At 41.5% G+C, this 19,410-nt stretch overlaps 1 protein-coding gene across 1 annotated transcript in view; it reads right to left on the reverse strand.

Annotated features, from left to right (window-relative positions):
* The window catches only part of LOC100740353 (RNA-binding protein Musashi homolog Rbp6-like), a 101,760-nt gene extending 82,350 nt beyond the window's left edge, over positions 1–19,410 (reverse strand). Inside the window, exon 1 of the mRNA XM_024370651.2 lies at positions 19,095–19,410. The gene's annotated coding sequence lies outside the window, so the exon portion shown is untranslated. The remainder of the gene's footprint in view (positions 1–19,094) is intronic.

The following is a 19,410-nucleotide window of genomic DNA, read 5'->3' on the forward strand; positions in this document are numbered from 1 at the left end:
AGGAGAAGCATTAATCCTGGATCAGCGTGGAACAAGCTTAAATCGATCGAGACGAATTCCTTCTCTGTATCAAATTCGAATCATCCTACGCGAAAGTTCCCCTAATCGCATTCGAATTCTTCGAAAATTTTTACAAAACAAAAAAGAAAGAAAGAAAAGAAAATAAGAAATACACCGTGTTTCTGCCAAAAAAATCAAGAGTCTACTTAATATCGCGACAATTGATAATTTTGAAATATTTACGAGGATTGGACTCCAAGTGTTTGCAACAATACCATCTTTTCCTGCGTTTCAATTTATGGAGTTGGGTGTGGAGTGTGTCTTCTGAACGGTTCGAATAGTATTATAACATTAAATCGAGTATTAATACTTTCGCGATATGCTATGGATATCGTCGCACGTTGACGATAGATCATCGATCGTAAGGCCGATCGTAAGCGAAAAGTTGGAAAGCGAGCGTGGAAAAGCTCGAAGAGCCGAGTTCTCGTCGATGAGTGGACCGAAAACGGGGCTTGAAGGGGGTGGTACTAATTAGCGGGAACATCGGAGAACGCTGGGAACGCGAGAAACGGGGCGACTGGATGGAGAAAGCGACAGCCACGAAATTCGTTGTCATCGATCGCCGGCATTGTCCGCCGCCATTGTTTGTCGGCTCGCGCGTCGTTGATAAGGGTTGCGATTCGCGTTTCGTGGCATTATCTTTGGAGGATAGTTGGCGAAACGGGGGAGGCTTCTTTGTTCGAGTCATGGTTCATCGATCGCTTTGAAACGCGCGCGCTCGACTTCCGGAATTAATTGGAGAACATTGTGTCCAATCGGGGAACGCCTAGTCGAGCCTTTTTGGATTCGATAGGTTTTATCATCTGTCATTACGAGTCATTCCAACAACTAAATCTAATCCTCGAATAGCGAAGGCTGGTCACATTCTGGTCTCACGTTTCTTCTAATCCAAGTTATATTTACTTTTGTCATTCTACCAAACTTTGAGTAATAAATCGAGCGATTGTATGAGAATTTTTTCATACGATAAAATATTTATGATCAGCCTTCTCTGGTCAAGGATTAAACATTGAACAAATAATAAAAGGGATCCGATATTCTTTTTTTGGCTTTGATTATCCGAAGAAGTATTTACCGAAGTAAAAGTAAAACGGTAAGCAAGATAAGGAAAAGACGACAAGTTTCTAGACAACGCTGTGTTCGTGATGGATTCACAGCGTTCGATGCGATCTCGGGGTAATAATTCGAATTCTCCATAACTCGGTTCGGAACTCATTTGCGTGTATCCTCGCTGGACCACCAACTTCCGAAACGAAGTTCTATCGATCGAACGACACGCATACATGCAAACACGTACATCGAACTGCGCCCGTTTTCGGATTAATTAACATCCTAGGAGACGATCCATTGCATATGGATGGAACGAATCCATTCGTGGATGAGAAGGTTTTCTTCTTCTTCTATGTACGTACATCTAAAATGTATACTTACATCGACTACATCGACTGATATTTAAGAATCGAGTATGTTTCATACGACCTTCGTACGATCAAAAACCAGCCAAAACCTACACAAAAACGGTGCAAAATGACTCAACGGATCGCAGCTGTTATACCGGAAAGTTAATGTATCGCAACATCTTGATAATTCTATTCTTATTATAGATATAGTAGCGTAGGAAAACTGGCAGCTATCCAAATGAAACATCTGATCGGCCCAGTTCGAAATAGATGATCTACGGGAGGTGAAAATAGCCAAATGAGAAGTCTTTGAATTTCCAAATCGTTCGATTTCGTGACATTTAGGAAAAATGCTATGTTCCATCGAATTACTAAATTACAGGGGAATATTACGCGAAGATTGTACGGAAATTAAATATTTGCCTGAGCGCGATGATCGATCGAAGGACGAAAACGTAGAGTAAAGTGTAACGAAGCGTAAGATTTCGTTTGGAAGCATAGCGCCACGATGTCTGACCACTATGTTCCCTGTCTACTTACTCCTACTCCGTTGCGTCACGCGACTCTGAACAATCCCCACCGTGGCTATCAGCACACTACCGAATAGCTTCATAGACCGAGGTATCCAAACCGAGTCGAGAATCCCATCAGGACACGTTTCGACGATCTTCCATCAAGACGATCGAACAACGATCATCAATTTGCCACTTTGCTTCCATTCAAGGATGGTTAGAAACTATCAGCGTTTTGCGAAGTGAGCGATAAATGGAAGTACAATGGTTTAACATCATCGAAATTAGCGTGAAATACGTTGTTTCTAGATCTCTGTAAGCAATTACGTTGCCTCGGGCTGAATTAATAAGTTGCGACTGTGTAATAACTTGACGTAAGATTCAGGATAAATGATTTAGAAAATGATCGTTTCCTTATTAATCCGCAACTAGTACGATAGTCGTTCTAAATTACCACTGAAATAAGAGTTCCTAGGCTTTCATACACCTCATCTTATCGGTTGTAAATTAAAAAAATTTCAATCGGATCTCGAATTATCCAAACAACTTTTTAAAAATATTCTAACATAAAGCGGGCAGACAAGGCGGTTAACCATCGACGTACGATAAGACAATCGATCGAAAAAAAAAAAATGTCAAGAGCTGTGATTCGTAAGAATCGAACCGGTACTGCCACTGCTACTCGAGCAACCTTTCACCAATAGCGCGTTATTGCAGCAGGCCGATTATTATTTTCCTAGCGCAGAGAACTTTCAGACCAGTTATCGATCACATCTAACACACGAGTACACAACCTCCTTGCAAACTTAATATTCTCGACGAACTCGTTCTTAGAAGGACGAGAGATTACGTTAGTATACGATTCCTAAAATCAATGAACGAAAAGAATCTGCGAAAGAACCAAATAGAAAGTTCGCGCGAGTGCATAGACTCGCTATTATATGCGGCTAGAGGCTTTCTCGCGGGGATTAGTTATCGTCAATCGATGGTTCGATCTCCAAAGGATGTTGCATTAAGTGACGCAGTTAAGTAACACGACAGTTGAGTGTTCCTACTGACAGTAGCACTTTGTAGTTTATATGATACTGGTTAAATATTCATTAGATTTGTAGTTTATGACGTACAGGTTTGTTACGTAGAGAATGACCTTCTGCACCTGTTGAAGCGAGACATGCTCGTATCTTTAACGACTATAGGTATCTCTCGTTCTTGCATTCAAATTACATTCTGCCGAAGCGCGACCCAGCAGGCAGCACATAGATATTTAAAGGCAACTCAAATATCTAGAAATTATATTTATTGGAAGAGAAAGAATGGGTTTCATATTCTGAATATAAAGCATGTTTCAAAAGATAATATAATTTCTTGATCTAGAGATCAATAAATTAACGGGAATGGGGTGCTAGGAAAATGGAAAATGGATAATCGATAACTGTGTCAACCGAGGGACTGGTAAGAAGGGGAGCATGGAAGGTGCAAAAAAGTGTAGCAGCTTATGAGAAGCGTTCAAGAGGAAATCGCTTGCGATGCAAATCTATCCGTGCAACTTACATTCTCTTCTTTGTTTTTATTTTCTCGTCATCGTCAAATGGGGTTGTACGGGCGCCAGGATGACTGCCGCCCACCCCCTTCACAAACTATCTTTTGGTAATCTTCCAAGCTAACTTCCGGCTGGTTGGCCAAAGTTCAACGTGTTAAGTTACGTTCATATCGACACGTATCTCTGCCTTGCGAAATAAAAATATTTAGAAAGAAAGCTTCAGATTTGGCGGATCAAACGATATAGAAATATCTTAAATACATATTGCTGAATTGCCGATAAATGTCTACGCGATCTGTAGCGATTAAGCTATAGAATTCGTAAACAATCGATAAACGACGATAATCGAGGAAGCGAGTGCCCAAGTATCAATGGAACGTGATATAAAAATTTTATTCGGCGCTTTAGTTCGTAAGAATTAACGAGTCGTTCGGACGTTTGATGCGCTTATTCGAATGTTTAATATTGAAGGCAAATAATAAATTATCCCCAATCTTATCTTAACCTTTATCGCGATGCAGTTCGATTAAAAGAAACGTCGTAAAGTTGCGAGCTTGTGTAAAGAGATGGTCAGAGTTGAATGACGAGATTTCTGCGACTCTACGAAGAAAACTCGAGCAATGTCGAAACGACGTGTAATAAATTTCCGCGTGTTTAAATCGGAAAGTGGGGGTGAGTTCGTCGACGTCGGTAATGTCGAGTTTGACCGTTTAATCGTGCCAATTAATTCGAGAGTAATCCAATTAGAAAGCTGAGAATTAATAAAGTTCACAGAGCGCGCTGACCGTGCGTCCAATTTCTATTCCATTCTACCCTTTCTTTCGCGTTTTCCTTCGATTTTGATCTTCGTCATCTCTCGACTTTCGCGCATTGCCTTTAGTAACATTAACCGAAAAGCGTTAGCTTGAATCTTTCGTTGAGATAAATTCTCAACATATAAAATAAAAAACATATATCGTCGGATTCACAAAAGTCTAAACGAACGGCGTGAGAAAAGCATTCGAGAAATTCGGGACGAATCTCACTAGCGAGTCGAAGAAGCGAAACGGCGCGGAGTTCCGCGAAACACGAACGGTTGTCTGGTTCGGGTTAGGTGCACGATTTACATGGGAAAAGGGAGCAAGGAGAATCCTGAGAAGATCGCCGGAGAGAGAGAGAGAGAGGGAGAGAGAGAGAGGGAGAGAGAGAGGGAGAGAGAGGGAGAGAGAGAGGGAGAGGGAGAGAGAGAGAGAGAGAGAGAGAGAGAGAGAGAGAGAGAGAGAGAGAGAGAGAGAGAGAGAGAGAGAGAGAGAGAGAGAGAGAGAGAGAGAGAGAGAGAGAGAGAGAGAGAGAGAGAGAGAGAGAGAGAGAGAGAGAGAGAGAGAGAGAGAGAGAGAGAGAGAGAGAGAGAGAGAGAGAGAGAGAGAGAGAGAGAGAGAGAGAGAGAGAGAGAGAGAGAGAGAGAGAGAGAGAGAGAGAGAGAGAGAGAGAGAGAGAGAGAGAGAGAGAGAGAGAGAGAGAGAGAGAGAGAGAGAGAGAGAGAGAGAGAGAGAGAGAGAGAGAGAGAGAGAGAGAGAGAGAGAGAGAGAGAGAGAGAGAGAGAGAGAGAGAGAGAGAGAGAGAGAGAGAGAGAGAGAGAGAGAGAGAGAGAGAGAGAGAGAGAGAGAGAGAGAGAGAGAGAGTAGTCGGTCCGGCAATTCTCGAGCTGAATACGATGAAACGCGTACGAAAAAAAGGTCAAAAAGCGAAGCAGAAAAGCCGGAAAGGATCTTGCGATCGTATTCGAGCGGGGAGGATCTCGCGGGTGCTTGTGTCTTCCGGTTCGCGTAGTGCACTCAAAATCTAGGTTACAACGTCGAGTGGCTTGTTTTTCTTCCTTTCTTTAGTTTTCTACGGAATCAATTTCGTCGAGAGCCCGACGCGTGTTACTTCTATTCCGACTTCTTCACGATGACACGATAATCCCGCTATTATGATCTTACAGTTTCTACCGACCGTGCAAAGGTAGGATTACGTATCTTTTTAACGAATTTAGCGATAAAGTACTGCAAAGTATTTAAAAAGTATTCTCCGCTAAAACCTTTCCAACTATACAGAATGAAAAAGATTTCTAAATAACCTCTCGCACCGCTTTCGTCGATCAAATGAAATAAATTTCACGGAGAACGTTGGAAAGATTGAAATTTAGAGCCATTAGAATCAGTTCACAGTGTATGGAAACAGAAGCGAGAATAAGTAAATTTCCGCATTGAGCCTGTTGGACTTTGATACACAAACCAGGCAGATTTCAACTCACGTTCGATCTGGTTTTTACCGATATCCCGTGGTCAACGAGATTGGCACGGTGCCAGGGATAGCTTTAAAACAGTGGAAATATTTTCAATGTGGATTTCCTTGTTTTTACAAGGCAAAACAGCCAAATATGCCTTCTGTACACTTTCGTATTTGTACCAATGACTCACTTTGTCGTAGAATGTATACGTTTGCGTGTCTATCTTCGTTTTTCATCGCGAACATCCAACGCAAGTAACTGTCTACAATTACTTGTTCGAGGGAATAAACCGAACGACTGAGAATAAAAACTAGACTCGCTTGTTCTAAGAAATCGTTCTCGCTATGGCGCTTTAGAAACTGAAGGCATTTTTAGCCTTCACAACGACACGGTTTCCGATAATAGGAAAATGATACGCGTATGAACATTGAAATACTTTATACGATTAATTATAACGCGTTAAATACAGATGAAAATAAACACAAGTCTATATTACAGAGAACTAAACGAACGATTACATGATCTCATGATTATTTTACCACGGTAATGAAATTTTAATCAAGATTCATGAATATTTTCAACAATATCGAGTATCCGCTCCTATAATTTATGTATATATGGAAACAGGGTGAGGAAATCTATCACTATGCAAAGTTCCTTCTTTCTCCTGTGTACAAAATTTATTCGTGTACTCCCTTTGTTAATACAATATGTATCATATCAGTGCGTGTTATATTAACTTTCTTGTTTTCTTCTTTTCTTTAATTTAATGCAATTCAATATACAGGATGAGCTACTCACACCATCTGCTAATTATAATAGTAATATTTGACGGTCTGAAAGCCTCATAGCGAAAGAGTTAATACGAGTAGAAGCTTGAGCGTCTCATTGGTAATTCCGAGGACTGAAAGTCGTAAGGCGAATGCGATCGAAGTCGGAAGAGGGCGATATGTCGTGGATGTTATGGCCATTAAGACGTATCGAGAATACGGCTGGTGACTATAAACGGTAAGTTGCGCCGTCGACTTGCGGATCGCGTCCACTTTCTCTATCGCCTTTGACTAGGAAGTCGTAAATCCCCTTTACTATTTACATCAACGTATATCTACTTCGAAACGAAGCAACCGCATAATGTTTTACGCAACTCGACGTGTGTATAGCACGGGTTACAGCTCGCTCGCTAACCCGTTCCGATCCGAAGAATTTCGCAATTTAATATGTAACAGCGAGTCTAAGTCGTAGAACTTATCGGCAATCTTATTGGAAAATGCTGCTAGTGTTCGTACGGATTATATCGTTTTACTGAAATTATATTTCTTTCGTACAATGCATACTTCGAGTCTGTTTTTGCGTGAATAGCCACGCGGCTGAATATTCATCGCAATTTTGGGAATAGTTTATTCGAAAGTGTAATGATATTAATTTCTATATAAATAAAAAATTTTGCGAATCAGGCGCTTGTCTGTAAGTAATGAAATAGATTACAATAACATATCGTTTAAATTGTGTTCTTGTGAATAAGAACGTATCACAAAGTACACTGTTTTTCCGATTATACCGATCAAACGAGTCAACGAACGAAACGAACACGTGGGCAAACCAGAATGGGCACGGTTTCTCGTTGGCCATGGCTGGTGTATCGCTTGTACGTCTTCCATATAGTTCTTCTCTTTCACCGAGTCAACCAGCTGAAAAACGATTAAGTTACACATCTTAATGGATTTCCCAAGCGTGCCACGTTTCCTTTGATTCTGTCTGTAAATCGTATTAGCTTCCATCGATATTTCCTTTCCAACTTTCATAGCTGTCCATGTCACGAGTATGTGCATCGAAAGGTTAAATCTTTAATTTACGATTGTGTTACAATTACAATACGTTTCATTTTTTCCATTTATAACATCGAATATATAGTTTCTTCTATCCACGTTAGTTTAACGATATCGAACGAAGCAGCAATTCCCAAACGTTCTAACAATATCTTAACAATTTTTTAGATTTACCTCGTTTTAAAAATATTTTCTGTGTGACAACAAATACCACGAGTCAGCTTATCTTTTACGGTTACGTCACCGCTTTTTTCTATTCGAGCCCGAGGAAAGAAACCGATTATCCTAACGAAGCAGACTCAAGCAGTAACAAGGAGAGACGTATACTTTCTTGGCAAGAAAAAATTAGGATCTTTAACCCGCAGCTTCGGTCCAGTCGAAGCGTATTAAAGATGAACGGCTAACGTGAATGATCCTTACGGAATGTCGGGTAAACGTTAGGGAACGGAACAACGTTCTGGCTGACTTTTGTCGGAAGTATTATCGGGTCGAGCTAGCCAATAATTGACATGGCATTTATGTCGAGGCTAAGAACATTATCGGCGATTTTGCCGTATCGGACGTCTTCGTCGACTTTTATGGATGACAATGTAACTACGTCATAACCCAATTTGCTCTCCGTCAATTCTTTACAGCCCCCATTTATCCACCGGCGATGTAGATAATTGTACGAAGCACGTTGATTTTCACGATATAGACAGAGGTACGAGCGTTTTTGGCGGGCGAAGAAAGCGTATCTACGATTAAGATTTTCAGTAAAGGGGTACACGTTAAGTGGAGTTGTTGGAATACTAATGAGAAGTAGATACTTAATTAGGAATTTCAGAAAACGACGAGGCAATTGGAAGATGGAACGAAATCAGTGTCCATGCGTTACTCGACATTAATTAACATCTGAATTATCATAGTTTGCGTCGAATGGATGTGGTGCACATCCGCGATTACTTACCGAGATAGGAGAACATTCGTTCAGCACGCGACGTTATTACCTAACTAATTATTATCGTGCCTTATTTCTACTCGCGTGAAATGCAGTTTCGTCGTTACATCGCTAAATCACGATTCTCTTCGCTTCGTTCATAACGAGGTTACTATAAAAACCTATAACTATGTTTAGCCGTGTCAACGTCTAAGGGTAACTAAAAACCTTTCGTCGTTTCAGTCGATTCTGCATATCGGTACATGCCTCCGACTGATATAAAAATTCGAGGTTCGAAACAGAGCTACGAAACGTCATTGAATTAATCACGTACGACTGATAACATTGCAATCTCGCGATATAGTAACAAATCGTAGAAGCAAAGCGATATGAAATAGCTTGGAAGAAGAAGCGTCAGATAACGTGGTTGCTACGCGAAAGTCCGAGTACGATATGCACGGCTAACGTTAATCTTTCACAGAGAAAGCAAGAACTTGTTCTGGAGGAATTTAGCCGAATCCCATTGCCATTGTATTTGGCGAGCAAACTTAGATAGGGCAATGTCCCGTAAAAAGGAACCTCGAGACCGGGTTTCGACTGAAACTAGAATAATTATCTCCTCGAAGCATAGTTTATTCGCATTTCCACGCGGACTAGCCATATTCCAGAAAACGAGCGGGCTAAGTAAACGCTTATTAAATTCTCGAGCACGTATAATGCCTAATTAAATGCCAGAAGATATTCTATCGCGCGGATAAGACCGAAAAGAAGAAAGATGTTCGAACAGGCGTAAACGCTCGAGCGTGGCTTAGCTTAATTCGACGCATCACATATAGGTAGCGTAGCGTACACGAGGCTTTAATCTCTTGACCCCGACATCCAACCAGCGTTGGTATGCTTTTACGTGCCACTTAATTTCATACACGCCGAGACTTTGAATTGTGTCAATGAGTCCTTACTTTTTCTTTTTATCAAAAAAAGAAAAAAGAAAGAAAAAAGAGAAGGTCAGAGAGTGATGCCTTTCTCTTGTTTTTATAAAACGAGCAGTCTTTAGATCTGAATTTTATCTATACAACCATCGAGAAAAGTAGTCGAAACTTACGTACTTTCCTTCGAGATGATTTAATGTTATTTCATACGGACGAACGATATTTCTAGTTCGGCATCGATGATTTTACAAGATTTAAAACTGTACTCTGCATTGCGTATTCGCGATGTATCTTGGCTTCTTGAAAGCCAAGTTTTCTTTCGGAAAAACGAGCAAAGTTTGTTCCAAGATTGGTGGAACGCCCGCTCGTCCGAGCATCCCGGTATAATTTATCGAAAGTGTCCGTTTATAGGGAATACGCGAAAGAAAACGTCACGGGGGATTGTGGACGGTCCGATCTCGGCCAAATTAGACCCTGCAATTTGAACCTTGGCCAAATATTTAATCCCTTAGTACGATGATACCGGAAAATCCTTGGATCGATCTTCGAAAGAGCCATACTTAAAATTTACCTTTCACTTATAATGGCCCAATAAAAAGTACTCGCATTTACCCTCGATCTAATCTAATGAAGCGAATCCCTACCATTCGCATGAAAATTCTATCAAATAATACGAAATTTAATATAGTTGTATGCGATTGATTAATATGCAGCTGTTACAATAAACAGTAAATACAATTGCACGCAAATACGTTTCGTAGCCACTGTACGATAAACCAGATGGAAATAAGAATGAAAATAATCTTCGTTGTTTCGACGAACGATCCTGTTCCATCGTCAGGTTGGATCAATCGCGGTGCAAGAAAACAAGATGTGTAATTACTTTGCTTCTGATGATGAAACCGCAGACGAACACGCAGGAATTCCACAGAAATGTTTTTTTTTCTTCGTCGACGTCGGGGAATGTGCACGGTAGCACAGAAATCCCCGATGAAAATCTTTTAATGTACCTTGTGTAGTCACGAATCGCTCGGTGGAGCAATACACGCCAGACTTTTTCATTCTTCGCCAACAAAGAGATCGTGTTGCATGCGCCGTGTGCCATTTGCTGTCTTCAAGGGGATGCACGGCTGCGACTGAGAACGAGGAAGGGGATGGAAGATCGAAAATAGTGGAAACACGAGTCTGTGAAAAACCCGGACTGTTTTGCTCCGAGATAAAGACGTCAGCTAAAGATAAATCGAGTCTGCCGCAACTTGCAGTGGCGTATCGTCGCCAATCCAATTTTTCGATTATCGATTTCTTCCAATTTCCTCGTCAAATTCATCGACTTTATGCGAAGTCATAAATCCATACAAGAACCGTTATATTACTCAGGATGTTCTAAGATTACATAATAATCTATAATCGTAACATTGTATTCCTTTGCATCTCTAACAAATAACCCACACGAGAGGCTGATGTAATTACAATTAACGGGACAAAAATTTTAATCAATTAAATTAAAGGAGAAAACGTTTACGATTTCTGATCTCTGTTTCACTTCTTTTATGTCCATAGAAACTTGGCGATATGCCGACCTAGCGTTGACCTGTATCACTGGAAAGTAGTAACGCCATCTGCTCCGCACGCTAAGTATTCTTTCGTCCATGGATCATTTATAGCTTCCGGTTGCGTTTCAATTTTGTTACCGCGTAAAAAGAATCGGGCAAACTTTTTGCTGGTCAGAGACATACCGTTCATGTTCTACGAAAAAATTTCTGAAGAATAAAGAATGGGATTTTCGCAGCGAAAGGACTTTTTCGTTGAGCGAGTTACGCCACTGATTGCGTCACGAGACCATTTCATCCCTTTCATCTTGTCTCCTCACTCGTTGACGTCGTTGTGTCTCCGCGAGTCTCCTCGACCTCCTCGACGGCTGTTTTTTAGGTTCACCGACGGGAACCGAGCAAGACAGATTCTCGACATTTCCGCGACATAATTTTCCTTGCATGTACCTTGCATCCCCATTATCTTTTCCTCTACAGAGGCGCCGTTCTCTATCCTTTTCCCCCTTTATGATTTTAATTCAGATTTTCGCTCCTTTTCACGTGTTAGTCGATCGTGTTGTCGCCACTATTAAGTTACTTTTTTTCTTTACATTTTATAGAAACATTTTCTATCATAAAAATTTGTTATATCTTCGCCATTTTCATACAAGTTGGCAGAAAGACTTGCTTCCCTTTGTTTCCAGAATTTCAAAATTTATATACATAATAAAACAACTCGAAATGACGACTTTCTGTTTGGGAAAATTTTTTCGTTTATTACCTGTACAAAGCCAAACTCGCTCAGGTAAAAAGAGCGACAGATTTGTTCGATTTACGCGATAACCGGATTCCCAAAGAATATTTCTTTCCTCCTTTTTTTTTTAACATTCACACTCGCAATCTATTTTATCGCAGATTTGCAAAGTATAATTGCGAGACTCTCAGCACCAGCGAGCAAGGCGAGAAAGGCGAAATGAGAAGGTTGGAGCTGTTTTCAGCTAACTGCGAACGCGTCATACTTTTATCACCGGAATGAAATTATGTTGTTTTTTCCTGTTACCGCGCGTTCCTTGTAATCCAGACGATTTCACAACCTGGGTATATATTTTCGATGTAAAACAAAAGAGGAAACATGGAAAGTTGATACTCCGCGACACGAGTAACTTACTTCCGAATTATTTCGGTAACGAATACTGAACAAACACGGACTACATGATTACACAGGAAGAACACGATTACACACGAAGAACAACAGGGGGATCAGTAGTTTCATCAACCGACTCTCCGAGGAAACCTCGAAACCTCCAAGATCTCGAGCTCGGAGTTAGCTTAATCTAAAAATTGGTACATGGAGCATGATATTTGACCAGAGGTGCGATTAATGTTTTGTACTGCTACCTTTTTCTCATTTAGCCACGATCTTAATTATTCTCTGTATCTATTTCGTAAACCGTCTTGAGCCGAAAAATGAGAAACAGAGCTCGAAAAGGAACATCAGAGAAAAGACAGAGAGAAAGAGAGAGAAAGAGAGGAAGCAAATAAGCGCGTGTACTAACAACCAGCCGATGACCTACTATTGACGGTTTGTAGACCTGTTTCTAGTTACGTACTGGTACAATGGAAACTATTGCAACTCAAGACGAGCCTGGAAGGAGAAAAAAGAAAAAATGAGAGAGAAAGAGAGAGAGAAAGAAACGGAGACGAGGAAAGAGACAGGGCAGCCAAGAGAAGAAAGAAAAGGAGAGACAGCACGGTTCTTTCTTCCACGACGAAAAAACTGTGTCGCCTATTGTCGACCGGTACCCATCGTGGAACAATCGCGATAATGAGAAAGCTACGCAGCCGAAGAGTTTCGTTCTTTTCTCTCTTTTTCTCCGGCTGTGTAACACAGACTTTCTGCACGTTTTTCGTTTCGGCCTTCGTATCTCCAGCCTCCTAGCTGCCCCCACGGAATCGCCGGCCTTCCCTTTGTCTTTCTGGCCCTATGATTTTCATCGTCGTTGCCACTGGCACGCCAGTCTAGCGATTACTTTAAATAAAAATCGAAAGGAACCGCAACTTTCTCCATCGATCGACGTTCCCATTCTCCTCGACGCGACGTTCAAAACGAAGAAACAAACTGCGCATAGAGACGTTTAAGAGCATAATGGAGGACGAGAATAGCGTATACAGAATATTTCGAGATGCAGTGAACTATGTGCGAAGACTGGGCGAAGAATAGACGCTCGGTGCAACTATTTAGCACCTATCTCCAGTATGAATAAATACATGCATTTTAAGAGTCAATAACGCACAGCGCGATTACACGTACGATTACGCGTATAGCATCCATTGAACTTTAAACTTGATCTTCTCAAAAACCAAGCGTCGAAAATCTGACGTTTTGATAATGGGATGATGTGCAAGGTGCATCGTACAAATGGAGAATCGATCAACGTTACGATAAATATCTCGCAAGTAAAATGAAGAGCAACGCGTGAAACGATGATTCAGTTTCTTACGATTTGAATAGAAAATGGAAGATTGACGGGTGACCGCGTGCGCCAGACCGAGTCATTGAAAGGAAAGTGCGATTCTAAAAATATTGAAAGCGATGTTCGCGTTAAAGATTACATAAACTGTAAAACAAAAATGGTCGAGTACGCCGAGCGCCGTTCAACGGAAGCCAGACGAAAGTCTAAGTTCCAAGTTTAGCCAGCTGACGCGGTTTAGCAAGGAGACACAGGTCCGATTCGCTTCGTATGCCCGTTTCTATAATACTAAACATAGCGTGGAGAGCGATGCTCGTTTTAGGAAAAACGCGGCTCTCCAATCCCACGTCGATTTTCAATTAACACGTTCACCGATTGGACGATTATAACTTCCGTACTATTTCTGTACACAGAAATACATTTTACTTCTTTAAAGTTCTTTAATTAGATCGCTATACATTCGATTTTCATCTACAGCTGCGAACGTATACGCAAAATCATATTTCTGTGAATTCGACCAAAGAAATACAACCTAGGCGGAGATTTTAATCGCATCCATCGAATATTACGGCGATCCATATTTTATACAGCTTTGTGTGAGTTTTCTGTACACTTTTGCACCTTTTAATTCAGTTTAAATATATAACATTCATTCATACATTCGTAAACATTCACTGCATACATTCGCTGTCCACAATACCTGTCTTTGCATCGTTAAATTTTACATAACGTTTGTTTCATACGAGTTATCGTAAAACACTTTTTCTACGGTGCCGTGATTTTTCATCACTTCGCATTTCCAACATTCGATTCTGCATCCTAAAGAGATTCACGTGATACACGTGAAACGTGTTAACTCGACCAGTGAACAGAATCAACGAAATCGATACTCGTAGCCTCGTTAATTCTGTGGTTAAAAAAACAGTAACGAAGATCATCCCCGGTGCACCCAAGTTATCGCCAGTTTCTCAAACGTCAGAAACACTCGCCGTAAATTCAGCCGTGCTCGCAACTATACGATCTTTCCCCTGTCGAAGCCTATCTTATCCAGACAAGGAGAAACGCGACGCGAAGAAAAAATGTGACGTTCAACAACAATTTCGTCGAATGGAAAATTCGTCGATCGTGATCGTATTGTTTGGAAACGTCAGCTTATACAACTCGCAGGAATTCCTCCTCATTTTCCCGGAGCTGTAACGAGCGAGGTTCGCACGCATAGCGGCGAATCTATCAGCGTTTATGGCAGTACTCGATCATTAATCAACGCGGATCCTAGCAAGGGTATCCCGCCAAGAACAGTGCAACCATTAAGTTTCATGTTCAGCCACCTTCGCCCCAGAACAATAAAACTGTCGGATTGGAGGAGCGAGCGCGTTCACGCTTGATTGAATCATTGCGAGCCCGTCTGCTTGTTCGAGATGACGCTGGAAATAAACGGCGAAACGGCCGAGTAAATCCCGCGCACGTTCCACGCACGTTCATACTCTGCTTCAATAATCTCGTCGAAATTAATAACGATTTCTACGCGAAGGACATTTCTGGCTCGGATACCTTGACACGGTTAAAATGATTTCTCGACTGGGAAATAATAATTTTCTAGACAATGTCCAACGCAAGAAGATGCTTTGAAGTTGCGGTCAAAGTCGCCGAACGCTACGGATTTAGCCGGCATCTGGTTTAGTCTATTCTCTGGTTCGATGAACCCCCGATCAGGTTTGAAATAGACGATTTCGTAAATCGAGGAACCTAGTTGTTTCCCTTCGCCCAGTCGTTGATACCGACGAAAAAGGTTGTTCCGCGAATCTTTCGACAACGCAAAAGAAAAAACGTGGACTCGATGAAGGAAGGATCGATTTAAACGTTGCACGAAATAGAAAGATTTTTGTGTTGACGTGCGAGAGTAAAGAGTTCACGGTGAAATGTGCCGCAATTGCAGGCAAAAGAATTTGTGCGGTACGAAAGCACGTTGAACACAGGAAAGATAATTAAAAATTGCGCTATAAACGAAACATACGCGAAGAAAGCTGGTTATCGTCGTACCAATTATACGTATTAACAAACGTATTTATCTTTTAGCGAATAACAACTTATACGATCTAGAATGCTGCGTATGCGAAACACGAAGCGCGAAAGGATGGAGATACCACAAAATCTTCGACACTGTGTCTTCCATCAAGGAAACGGCCAACAGAGCCACGAGAAGACACGCTTGCAATGGAAGTTTCGCAAAGTTGAAGGATGACGATGTTGCGCCAAGAGTAGATGGCAAGATTGCGCGGAAAACACCCCGTGGCACGAGGGTGCCGCAAACACCGGCATACTGCGCATAGCGTGGAATATTAAACGATCAAAATGAAATTCTAAATAGGGAACCACTGTTCCTCACTGACGTCCACCGACGATCGCTCCACTGACTATGAAATTCTTTTTCCTTCGCGCTAAAATAACCCACCACTATTTGATTAAACTTCCTATTATGCAATTTGTATTATTATTCTCTTAATCTGCATTGGCCGACCCAGATTTACAATATTTAATTAGAAAATAGTGAGATAACCTACAGATCATGAAAATAGTATCAACGTGATCCGATATTTACGTAATAGAGCAAAGGTAGACGCGCGAGGAAGCCATCCATATGCTCGTGAAACGCGAATTCTCTGGTAAATTGCTTGAACGGTTTCGTATGGGCGCGGCTTAAATCAAGCGGGCGTAAATTTTAACAGCGTCATAACGCAACCAGTAAAATGGTATATTTACGCTTTCCAAACTTCTTCTGAAAGTGTTTAGGGCGCTTTATCTCTGAGACGCGTCTAGTACTTGCCACGTATAAACCTGCTGCGCCATTCTTTCGAGCAATACGTTTCAACAAAAAGTTGTCGAAAAATATACGATTCTCGAACGGATTCGTAATCCAATAAATTAGACAGCTTTAGATTAGTTTACGTGAGAACAAGTCGTTAAGACAGCGAGACGTCGATGGTCTTCAACGATTCGAGTTCAAGGTTTATCACGCGGAACACATCGTTATCTCGGGTTATGTCACTGGGTATAACAACACAGGCAGGTAACATTGTGTTCTTCGAAAATTATATTTATTCTTCCCCGTGTTATATATTTCAAAAATTCGATTTTTTTCCATAATTTACCGGCATTTTTTAATCCTTTCATTTGCATACGTGAAACTCGTACACCGTACGTGCTAAACTATAAACTCTCGAGATTTGTAATAAGAAATTGTGACTGTAGCCTCTCGAAAGCCACAACGATGAACTCCATTTACACGAATTTTTCAATTTCACTGCTTGGAAACATGTACGAAGAAGTTACGTTCGGTTGTCTAACCGGTCAAACGATAAAACAGGCTCGATAGGTGTCTTCTGACATTACCTAGGGGACTCGCTCCTGACGTAACGATAGGATGAATGGGTGGGACGGAAGAGTTCGACTCGATCAACTTTTGGCAATACGATACTGGTGACCCAATTCGCTCGGATAAAACTACTCTCGGATAGCGTGTTCGACGTTTCGACGGCCTTTACACGCTTTCGGATCCCGACGAAAGCCGCTCAATCGATAATTGCAAATTAACCGGCCGGATCGCCGATAGAAAGCCAGGAAAACAAAACCGCCAACTTTTCGTACGGAGCGGAGATAAAATTTTCCCTATTGTTCGGTAACCTGTTTCGCATTGCTCTCCGTCTATACTTCTCGCTCTCTGTCGACGTTTTATTTCACGTGAACGAAAGCTAGACAGAACGGAGAATGAAAAACGGCCGACTAAACGATTTGCAAAAGTAACGAGAAATCGAAGGCCAACGGAACGTTACGCGAGATTTCATAGTGCAACGTTCAATGCACGCGACCGAGAAACATTGTTAAACGACTACGACGCTTCTTGCGGACCACATACGTAAGAAATTTCAATCGGGTATCTGGCTTTAAACCGATTGTTCGTTTTCGTAAAGAACGTAATAGATATTATCGATTGAGTTACTTGCACGGGATGCAACAAAGTTTTTATCGAGTTAACTTTGTGTGTTTGCGAGGGAAGCGCAGGGAAGCGGGCAGTTTGACACGCGTAACGTGGTCTTTTTGATGGATGCAACAGTTTTGAGGTACGCTTTTATCAGATTATTAGATTTAGGTGAAACGGCTGAAACCTTTCGTAGCTTTCTTGAAAACGGCGATAATCGAATTATGATTTGATAGAGCCGATATATTTTGGCTGTTGTAAGACAAAGTTACGATCATTAAGACCAATATCTTTCAATATCTCGATATATTAATCATCCTTGATCAGATTTCGATTCATCTTTCTGTTTCTATTTCTCGATCTAAAATTTCTGCGCTAGCCCTTTCAACTCAATGACTACCGATCCATACCGAGCAATACCGATCTTCTAGTGGAATCAACAAATTGTATTTGTCAATTTGATACAGCATCAAAATCAAATACACGTTAACGCGGCTTCAGGTTTTGTTACTTTAGTGAGCACTCGACGTTAACAGCAGATTGTATCTTTTCTTAATATGCTTTTTATTCTGTTAGAGTCGAGATTTAAAATTGTGTAGGTACTCCAATTCGATGTGAAATCACGATTCGCTCAGATATGCACATAATTTCCCTTTTAATAATAAGACGATCGACAAAACACTGATTACGTCTCGTCTCTCGAGCTTCAAGCTTTACATCGGCATCCAATAAACATTATTCAATAGCACTTTTAGTCACTTTAGTATAGCCTGAAATCTTCACGCGTTTGTGAAATCGATCGTTTCATATGCATCAACCTAATAACTCGCGATGTCGAAAATTCGTGATCGATCGGCAGCGAATCCACTCGATCAGAGACGCCTTTTAACATAAAGTTCACGATCTTCGCAAAGCGGCTGATAAAAACGAAAAAAACAGGCTTTCCAAGCGGGTATATCAAAGCAAAAACGGCTGGCATCGGTTTTTCTCCGACGGAGAAAAGTTTTGCTGGAGCGATTCGCGGCGGATTATCGATTACCCGGACTATTCGCCACTTCCGACATCGAGCGACTAATTCACGCGGATTTAGGTCGCTTGATGCGTGCGTGTACGGATTGATTCACGGCTTCTGATCACGGGGGCAACGGATCGCCGTCATTCGTCGCGACTTTGCCAGAATATTTCGCGTGTTCAGCCTTCGCCTGCCGCCGGAATTATTGATTCTGGCACCAAACCGTATCCCGATGGTCTTCAATTTCCTTTTCCGGGTGAAGGACGAAACCGCTCGGAGATCTATCGGTAGCTCAAAGCACAACATCTACGCCGATCTTTCTTACTTTTCTACCTTTATATATAAAAGCTTCGTAATTCACGTTTCTCTCACAGATAGATATAAATCATGCACATCTTCCGTCTTCTATTCCAGATTTACGATAGACAGAAATTATGGTCAAAACGTGTAGGATACCGTACGATTTATCGATGAAGCAACCAGAGACGTTAACGCGTATTCTACTCGCACGTCTTGAAACGAATTACGAATGCTTTGACTCAAACACATCTCAAACAACGAAATGTCATATGCCTGGACGTAGGAAACCTCCGTATCTCGTGAAACCTCTAAATAATCCTCCGAACATATGAAATGTCATTTCGCCCTTTACACCTCTCGGATAGTCACCTCATATCGTTGCAGCAAGTTCAACAAGTCACTGATTAGTCGACTTCCTCGATCACCTCCTGCTCGATCACTCACATAAGTAAATTAAATCGGTCGTTCGAAGGGTTAAAGGAACGTACGGATCTCCCGTTCGGGAGATCGAAGCTTGCAATCGAGGAAACCGCGTTGTATTCAGAATGATTGGAGTCACGCGGCGAGCAGCGGTCTCTCGACGAAGACGCACGAACGAACACGCGCGCGAGCGTACGCTTTGCGACTGAGTTTGATATCCTCCTCGAGGGATAGTCCGCGGAGGAGAGCTCTACCCCCACTCGGC

This window comes from Bombus impatiens, unplaced genomic scaffold (assembly GCF_000188095.3).
Source record: "Bombus impatiens unplaced genomic scaffold, BIMP_2.2 scf_0872, whole genome shotgun sequence".
In the NCBI taxonomy this organism is placed as follows: Eukaryota; Metazoa; Arthropoda; class Insecta; order Hymenoptera; family Apidae; genus Bombus; species Bombus impatiens.